The following is a 10,267-nucleotide window of genomic DNA, read 5'->3' as shown; positions in this document are numbered from 1 at the left end:
AAATATTAAACTAATTTAAAGGAAGACACAGCAGTCCAAGATGTGCATCTAATTTTGGGTTTACTTTAAGTGAGGTGCAAATATCACGTGGTAATGTGATGATATATGTAATTCATGAATTTATACATGTAACCCGTAAATTATTTATTTAAATGAGCAAGAATGCTTAATCAAACAATATATATGTACAAGATTACTGAAATATTAAATACACAGTCCCCACCTCTATCATTTCCTCTGGTAGCTGATTCCATATACCCACCTGCCACTGTGTGCAAAGACTTACCCCTCAGCTCCCCTTTGAGTCTTTCCCTTTAAACTTTAAACTTTACTACTCTGGGAAAAGCCTGTGATCATCTACCTTTTCCATGTGTCTGATGATGTAAGCCTCTATAAGCTCTCCTCTCAGCCTTCTTCACTCCAGGGAAAACAGTCCTAGCCTGTTCAGTGTCTCCTTATAATTTGAGCCCTCTGGTCTCAGCAATAATTTTGTGAAGCTTTTCTGCACCCTCTCTAGCTTAATCACTCTTTTTCCTATAGTGTGGCACCAGGAACTGCAGACAGTACTTTGGGCGCGGTCCCACAAATGTCTTGTGCAGGTGTAATACAGTATCTCAACTCTTGCTCTGAATCTCCTGTCCAATGAATACAAGTATGATATACTGTATGTTTTCTTCACCATCTTGTCTACCTGTGTTGGCTGTGGGTGGGAAGGTGATTGTGATCAGAATGACCAGAGTTTTACTGATGTTTTGAAAAACAACTTGAGGAATATAAGAAATGCAAGTGAACATTAAAGAGGGAAGTCAGGAGGGCTAAAAATAGGTGTGAGGTTCCTCTGGCAAACAAACTGAAGGAGAATCTCAAGGGCTTCTCCTTAGAAATACTAAAAGCAAAAGGATAGCAAGGGACAGAATTGTTTCACTTGAAGATCAGTGTAGTCATTTATGTATGGAGCTGAAAGAGATCTTCAAAAGATCTTTTGCATCTTTATTTACTCTGGAGAAGGATATAGAATCTATGGAATGGAGGCAAAACAGCAGTGAGGTCATGGACCATATACGGATTATAGAGTAGGAAGCATTTGTTGTCTTGAGGAAAACTAGTGTGGACAAATCTCCAGTGCCTGACAAGGTATTCCCTCGGCCTTGTGGGAGGTTAGTGCAGAAATTGCAGGGGCTCTAACAGAAGTATTTAAAACATCCATAGCCACAGGTAAGGTGCCATGGGACTAGAAGATAGCTAATGTCACCATTGTTTAAGAAAAGTTCTAAGAAGAAGCCAGGAAATTAAAATCTGGTGAGCCTGATGTCCGTGGTGGGTAAGTTATTGAAAGGTATTCTAAAGGACCAGATATAGACAGGGTCAGGTTAAAGATAGTTAGCATGACTTTGTATGTGGTAGATCATGTTTAGTCAATTTTTGAGGAGTTTACCAGGAAGGCTGATGAATGAAAGATAGTGAAGGTAATCAACATAGACTTCAGCAAGGCCTTTGAAGGTCCCACATTGGAGGTTTGTCATGAAGGTTCAGTCTCTTGGCATTCAGGACAAGGTAAAAAATTGGACTTGACATTGGCTTTGCAGAAGAAGCCAGAGGGTTGTAGTAGATGGTTGCCTGTTTGACTGGAAGTCTGTGACTAGTGTTGTGCTGCAAGGATTGGTGCTGGCTCTATTGTTGTTTGTCATCTGTATCAAGGATCTGGATAATAATATGGTAAACTGAATCTGCAAGTTTGAAGATGACACTAAGATTGGGAGGATAGTGGTCAGCGAGAGAAGCTATCAAGGCTTGCTGAGGGAGCTGGACCAGCTGGAAAAATGGGCTGATAAATGGTAGATGGAATACAATGCAGACAAGTGGGAAGTTTTGCACTGTGGGAGGATAAATGAGGGTAGTACTTAAACGGTGAGTGATAGGGCACTGAGAAGTGCAGAAGAACAGAGGAATCTGGGAGTACAAATCTATAATTGCTTGAAAATGGCATCACAGTTAAATAAGGTCATAAAAAGAGATTTTAGTACATTGGCCTTCATAAATCAATGTATTAAGTACAGGAGTTGGGATGTTATGTTGGAGTTGTATAAGTCACTGGTGAGGCTTAATTGTGTGCAGTTCTAGTCACCTACCCATCCACCCAGTTCTGTTCAACACCATCCGCCTTGCTCTGCTGGGGGAGAAGCTGACAGCGATGCAGGTGGATGCTTCCCTGGTATCATGGATTCTTGATTACCTGACTGGCAGACCACAGTACATGCGCTTGCAACACTGTGTGTCCGACAGAGTGATCAGCAGCACTGGGGCTTCACAGGGGACTGTCCTGTCTTCCTTTCTCTTCACTATTTACACCTCGGACTTCAAATACTGCACAGAGTCTTGTCATCTTCAGAAGTTTTCGGATGACTCTGCAATAGTTGGATTCATCAGCAAGGGAGATGAGGTTGAGTACAGGGCTACGGTAGGAAACTTTGTCACATGGTGTCAGCAGAATTATCTGCAGCTTAATGTGAAAAAGACTAAGGAGCTGGTGGTAGACCTGAGGAGAGCTAAGGTACTGGTGACCTCTGTTTCCATCCAGGGGGTCAGTGTGGACATGGTGGAGGATTACAAATACCTGGGGATATGAATTGACAATAAACTGGACTGGTCAAAGAACACTGAGGCTGTCTACAAGAAGGGTCAGAGCCGTCTCTATTTCCTGAGGAGACTGAGGTCCTTTAACATCTGCCAGAAGATGCTGAGGATGTTCTATGAGTCTGTGGTGGCCAGTGCTATCATATTTGCTGTTGTGTGCTGGGGCAGCAGGCTGAGGGTAGCAGACACCAACAGAATCAACAAACTCATTCGTAAGGCCAGCGATGTTGTGGGGATGGAACTGGACTCTCTCACGGTGGTGTCTGAAAAGAGGATGCTGTCTAAGTTGCATACCATCTTGGTCAATGTCTCCCATCCACTACATAATGTACTGGGTGGGCACAGGAGTACATTCAGCCAGAGACTCATTCCTCCGAGATGCAGCACAGAGCGTCATAGGAATTCATTCCTGCCTGTGGCCATCAAACTTTACAGCTCCTCCCTTGGAGGGTCAGACACCCTGAGCCGATAGGCTGGTCCTGGATTTATTTCATATTTTACTGGCATAATTTACATATTACTATTTAACTATTTATGGTTCTATTACTATTTATTATTTATGGTGCAACTGTAACGAAAACCAATTTCCCCCGAGATCAATAAAGTATGACTATGGCTATGACTATGACCATCTACCTACAGGAGAGATATCAATAAGATTGAAAAACTACTGAGAAAATTTACAAGGATGTTGCTGAAACTTCAGGACCTGAGTTACATGGAAAAGTGGATCGGTTAGGACTTAGTGCAAGATAATGAGGGGAGATTTGATAGAGTTATATAAAATTACGAGTGGTATAGGCAAGATAAGTACAAGGAGGCTTTTTCTAGTGAGGTTGAGTGCAACTAGAAGTTGGGTCATGGGTTAAGAGTGAAGGGTGAAATGTTTAAGGACAATATGAGAGGGAGCTTCTTCACTCAGTTGTGGTGAGCCTGTGGAATGAGCTGCCAGCAGAAGTGGTTGATGCGGGTTCAATTTAAACACTTAAGAGAAATTTGGACGAGAACATGAATGAAAGGGCTATGGTCCAGCTGCATGTCAATGAGTCTAGGGAGAATAGTAGTTCAGCATGAATTAGATGGGCCTGCTTCTCTGCTGTAGTACACTATGACTCAAGATCTTTTCAGTCAAATGATGTTGAACCAGTGACTCTAAAACACAGAGCACTGCGGGGTCTAGATTAACTAACATATTTAAAAATAGAAACATCAATTATGAATCACCAAGGGCAAAATAGAAGAATGGGAAGACCAGTGGAATATGACATTAAAATCAAGTTTATTAAGTTTAAGGTCATTGTCACAGGTGTACATGCCCAAGGTATAAATGTAATTAAAACGAGCAGCAGCAGAGAACATTAAAAACATGACAAACATAGATTAACATAAAGCAAAATTAATATAAATTATATATTCCTTAAATGAAAAATAAATAAAATAAACATAATGACATTAATGCAAGTTGAGAGAGAAAAAAAGAATTAATGAATAAATAAATCTATTAGCCATGATTGTGTTGTATAATAAGAAGACTCAAAAGGCCAAGTGGTCAAATTCTGCTCCTATGTTCCAACATATCTATTTCTCTATCTTTATGACAAGCTGATACTTTTTTGCCACTAATGTTAGGTTCTCATCTTCTTAAAATGCCAACTTAATTTGGTTCCTTGGCAAAAAAATTTTGTTGTCTTTTATTAAGCAATATCAACACAAACAATTAAAAGGAGAGCAGTTTTAATTATCCCCTCATCACAAGCCGTGCCTCTCAAATTCATCCTTGTGTGCTGGAGGTCACGATGTTATTTGGTGTTAGTGGCTCTTGTACATTATATAAAGAAGAAATTTTGGATGACAGATACTGCAGTAGAAGCTATTCAATGCCAAATATCTTCCTGAACTCTGACGTGGATTATGATTATAAATTCTTCTAACATTGCTTAAGTGTCTAAAAGGATGTTGTCAGAGTGAAAAGTTAACACCAATTAATTCTGTTTGAGGCATTGGAGTCTGTCTGAAGCAGTACACTGTATTTTTGTTGCCTTTTTGGTGTCACCTCGTGGATTAGAAATCAAAGGATGTGCATTGGTGGTATTTTGCATCTTGAGAAGAAACGGGAATTAATGCTTCTAAAAGGCATTGTCACAAGGGCAACGTCTCTGAAAATATAAAAAAAGATTTCCAACTACTTAGCCTCCGACTGTCACATCAGAGCAGTATTTGGTGTAATTATCTCCATGGAAATTAGATAACACAGTGTAGGTTTCCAGATTGCAGCTCATGGACAGCAACCTCTTACTCAATGTCAGCAACACCAAGGAGCTGATTATTGACCTCAGGAGAAGAAAACCAGAGGCTCGTGAGTCAGGCCTCATCAGAAGATCAGAGGTGAGGAGGGTCAGCAACTTTAAATTCCTCTGTGTTATAATTTCGGAATTAGAATCAGGTTTATTATCACCAGCATGTGATGTGAAATTTGCTAACTTAGCATTTTGGAGGAACTGTCCTGGGCACAGCACATACGTGCAATTAGAAAGGATGCATGGCAGTGCCTCTGCTTCCTTATGAGTTTGTGGAGATTTGGCATCTCAAACATTGACAAAACTTCTATAGGTGTGTGGTGGAGAGTATATTGACTGGCTGCATTATAGCCTGTTATGGAGACTGCATTACACTTGAATGGAAAATCCTACAATAAGCAGTGGATACGGCCCAGTGCATCACAGGTAAAGCCCTCTCACCATTGAGCACTGTCGCAGGAAAGTATCATCCATCATCAGAGTACCCACCACCCAGGTTATGGTCTTTTCCCACTACTGCTAACAGGAAGGTGGTACAGAAGCCTCAGGACTCACACCACCAGGTTCAGAAACAGTTATTACCCCACAACCATCAGGCTCTTGAACCAAAGGGGATAACTTCACTCAAATTCACTTGCCCCATTACTGAAATGCTTCCACAACTTATGGATTCACTTTGAAGGAGTCTTCATTTCATGTTCTCAATAGTTATTGTTTATTTATTTATTTTTATTATTTCTTTCTTTTTGTCTTTGCACTGATTGTTGCATTTTGCACATTACTTGAATGCCCAAGTTGGTGCAGTCGCTCATTGATTCTATTATGGTTATTATTCTATTATGGATTTATTGATTATGCCTGCAAGAAAATGAATCTCAGGATTGTATATGGCAACATATATGTACTTCAGAATAAATTTACTTTGAACTTTGAAGTTTGAAATTTACTTTGGAAAGTTGTGGGGAATATGTGGTGTCTGGTGATTGGAGGAGATATGGTACACTCAGGAATTCAGTCAGCACTCATATCATAAACATGTATTGCAGAATTGCTTACTATTAACCAATAAGTTCGAATCCATTTGGAGAGCCAGAACTAATCGTCCAATGTGCACCCTCAGTACCTGTCTCTGACAGACTGAACCAAAACATTTACTCCTTCCAGTCCATTTCTCTTGCTCCTTCATTTGCATCAATGAGTTCTGACTGTAAAGGGCTTTGGGACATCTCATATATGATATTATTAGAGAATTGTAATTCTCTTTTATAATTCCATTCGAAATAATATGAAAGAAATAAGTTTGAAAAGGTACTTGGACAGATATGTGGATAGGAAAGGATTAGAGGGATATGGGGCAAATACAGACAATTGAAGAATCTCAGGCCAAAACGTTGACGGTTTACTCTTTCTATAAGTACTGCCTGGCCTGCTGAGTTCCTCCAGCATTTTCTGTGTGTTGCTTGTACTTCCAGCATCTGCAGATTTTCTCTTGTTTGCAAATGAAATTAGATTAGATGGAATTTTAGTCAGTATGTTTCAGTTGGGCCAAAGGGCCCATTTCTTTTCTGTGTGATGCTATGGCTCTATGGTTCTAAGACTTGTTGATGAAGCTCATATACCAGCTTCTACTATTTTCCCATGGAGCTGTAATAAGTGAGAGCTAATGCCTTTCAAATGATTTTAACTAAACAGGTAAATGTTGTTCTAAAAAAGAATGTGTTAAACTTACGTGGAGTTGGTTAATTGGATAAGATATTCTGTTGTGTTTTTTTCAGTATTATAATCAAAATCTCTGACCACTGTTGTAATTTTATGGTTCACGCTTCAGAGAGGAACTATTTAAATAAAGAGTAAATATGATATGTAACAATGTATATCAAATGCTGTTTGGTCCATGAAGCTTATCTCATTCGGTCATTGTCTAATCCAGGGCTGCCCAGACTTTCAAGTATAGAAGTTAGTTTTTTGGGCAGGTTCAAAAACAGTGTGTCAAAAATGTGGCTGAGACATCCTTGTGGTAAGAACATTGGCACAGCAACATGAAATGCCGCACAATGTCATATGCAATATTGAATGTCCTCATCAGCTCGTGCAGCAGGTCTTAATCAGAGAGCTGAGGAATAGTTTGACATTAGTTACTGGGCCTAATATTCACCAGGTTGCTGCTGGAGGGTCCAAAGTATCCATCTTCCTCCTGAGGAGTCCCCTTCAACATTCCTCCCCTGATTATTTCTCACAACTTAGCATTCCCTTCAGTGAAAGGACCCAGAAACCCCCATCCTCACAATCATGACCATCTTGCCAATTCATCTGCTTTCCCTCCCCTCCCCTCACCCCATCATCTGTCCAATAGCCTCCCCATGTCCCAGTCCTTCTCCAATTCTCTCCCTAATTTTCAAATTCTTTTCCAAAAACAACTTCTGCTCACATAAATTCTCCATCCTTTCTCTGACTACCGTGATTTCCTTTTGCAACACCTCCTCCATAATCTTTGATCATTGGACAGTGAAAGGCATGAGGAAATGCTATTATAATAAATATGTATTATCGTCTGCACAGTTTGTAAAACCTGAAGATCTTTTCAATTCACTCTTTTTGTTCTTTTATTGCTTGGAAACAGTGCTCCTTGTAGAAGAGCACATATTATCTGATAATACAAGATTTCTAAATTTAACTGAGATGGCACTTACTCCTGAAGTTGATTCGAGTCAACCTTAACTATTACAGTAAATGGTGAAATCCAGCTCAACCCATTTATTTCATTCCTTTGTTTTTCATGTGCTGTATTTTAATGGCCTATTGCATGGTTAATGTGTAATTCCAAAAAAACTTTGGACTGGTTAGTCCGAGTATGGAACTGACGGATACTGCTGATGCAAACTATATCTATTAACTTCCTATAGTATATAAATTGGATATTTAAAGAAGCCACACTGCCTGCTTTTGTTGTCATCAGCAGCATTTTCTTTAGATGTAATATTTGTTGTGTAAAATAAGTCACAATGACCACTGGTTTTGTTTTATAACCTCCTAATGAAATTACAAGAGAACATGGTTCTAAACATATGCTTCCTGGGAACGTGGGTTTTGTTACCAATTAAAGAAGCCAGTCAGTGACTGCTTGCCATAAATTTGCCTTGATACTTATTAAAACACTGAATTAATGTTGTTAAAGAAGTTGTGGAAAAATCAGAGCTGCAGATTACCACAGATTACCCAGAACCACAGCATGAGTTGCAGCAGTAGGCTGGTCAATGAATCTGTTAACTACGTAATATTAGCATCAATGTATCACTGGAGGAGTGAAGCCTCTGCCGACTATTCAGTGGTTCCCTCTAACAGAGACCAAAGAAATGATGAATCTTAAAGCACACAGGTAAGGAACACAGGTGGTGTTGTAAAGACCTTGATATCATGGATTTATGCAGATTCACTATTCACAGAGAGAAATGTTTACAGAAAAATAACCAAGTTACTGAAAATGGTGGGGTGAAAGTGAAACTGTGGCCAGCAGAAATCTCAATTAGTGAAATCAATTCATCCTTATGCTCACTAACTTTATGTGAAAGGCAAAATTAATGCACAACAAGAGGGAAGAGACTCCAACAGCCATTGTGCTCTATGGACAAAAATAATTCAATAAGGAAACAATGTCAGCTTCTAACAGAAATCCAGTTGGCATGAAAGGAGAAGACAGAGGAGATGCAAGTTGTACTCTTAATTGCATTATGCAGAGAATCTCGGAATGATTCCATAGCTGAATGTACAATGCATACAGTATTTTTCGAGAATGAGTCCCTTCCAGATTCCAGTCCCCAGTGGGAGGAAGTAATTGCATAATGTCCAGGGCATGTTAAACACATACATCAGTGTATGGAGGGTGATTAGTTCTGTACTTAGGGCACCGGCAGCAGATACCATGAGACTGCCTTTCTTAAACTCATGTCTTTTCTTGTACGATGGTCCAGTATATTGACCCCGCTATCTGTGCTGGAAAACATACAAGTTTCAGGAAGACCAAGTTGAAAGATCAGGTTGATGATCTTTCAGCAGCAGTGGATGTTTGTGTCAGTGTGTTACCATGGAACAGCCCATAGTGCAGGCAGAGGGTCATAGGATAATACAGCATGGAAATAGACTCTTTAGCCCAACTTGTCCATGCTGACCATGATGCCTGCCAAGTTACAAGTTAGTCCTACTTACCCATGTATGGCCCATATCTGTCCGTCTCTCCTATCTGTGTATATATCCAAATGAGTCTATGTAATAAACCACCTCAACTACCTCTTCTAGCAGTTTATTCCACACACTCGCCAATTTCTGCATGCAGAGGTTGCCCCTAAGGTCTTTTTTAAATCTTTTACCTTTCACTTTTAACCTATGCCCTTTAGGTTTTGGTCCCCCTTCCTTGAGAAGAACACTATATGCATTCACAGTCTCGATATCCTCCCCCCCACCATGATTTTATACACCTCCCTAAGGTTAACCTTCAGACAACTGTGTTCAAAGCAATAAAGTGTTTGCTCACCCACCTCTCCCTCTAACTCATGCCTGTGAGTCCTGGCAGCTTCCTTGTTAATTTTCTGTACACTCTTTCCAGTTTAATTATGTCTTTCCTGTAAGAAATCCCAGTAGAGAGTCAAGGCTGACTTCTCTTCTCGAATGGTTAATTTTTTTCCTGAATGAAGAATCATAGGTTGATAGTGAGCGTGGAAGAGATGGTGTTGCCAATCCATACTAATTGAGGTGTGCTAGTGAGGAAACTGAAGAACCAGTTGTACAGGGAGATACCAAAGCCTGGGTCTTGGAACTTAGTGATGAGTTTTGAGGGGATGATTGTGTTGAATGCTGAACTATAGTCAATGAAGAACATCCTGATATGTGAGCTTCAATGTCCAGGTGTTCTACAGCTGAATGAAAAGCCAATGAATTGGTATCTGCTGTTGACTTGCTATGTCGGTAGGCAAATCGAAGTGGATCCAGGTCACGCCTCAGGCTGTAGTTGATGTTCAATGACCAATCTCTCAAAGCACTTTATCACAGTGGATGTAAGTGCTGCCGGATGATAATCTTTGAAGGAGGTTACCATATTCTTATTGAGTACCAATATGATTGTTGGCTGCTTGAAGCAGGTAGGTACCTCGGACATCTGAAGCGAGAGGTGGGAGATGTTCATAAACACTCAAGTCAGTTGATTAGCACAAGTTTTCAGTACTTGGCCAGCTACGTCATCTGAGCCAGTCACCTTCCATGGATTCACCCTCCTAAAGGATGTTCCTCACGTCGGCCTCAGAGACTGAGACCACGGGGTCAATGGGGGCTGTGGGTGTTTGTGA

Source organism: Mobula birostris, chromosome 8, assembly GCF_030028105.1.
Source record: "Mobula birostris isolate sMobBir1 chromosome 8, sMobBir1.hap1, whole genome shotgun sequence".
In the NCBI taxonomy this organism is placed as follows: domain Eukaryota; kingdom Metazoa; phylum Chordata; class Chondrichthyes; order Myliobatiformes; family Myliobatidae; genus Mobula; species Mobula birostris.
Note: the sequence above shows the minus strand (reverse complement) of the source record.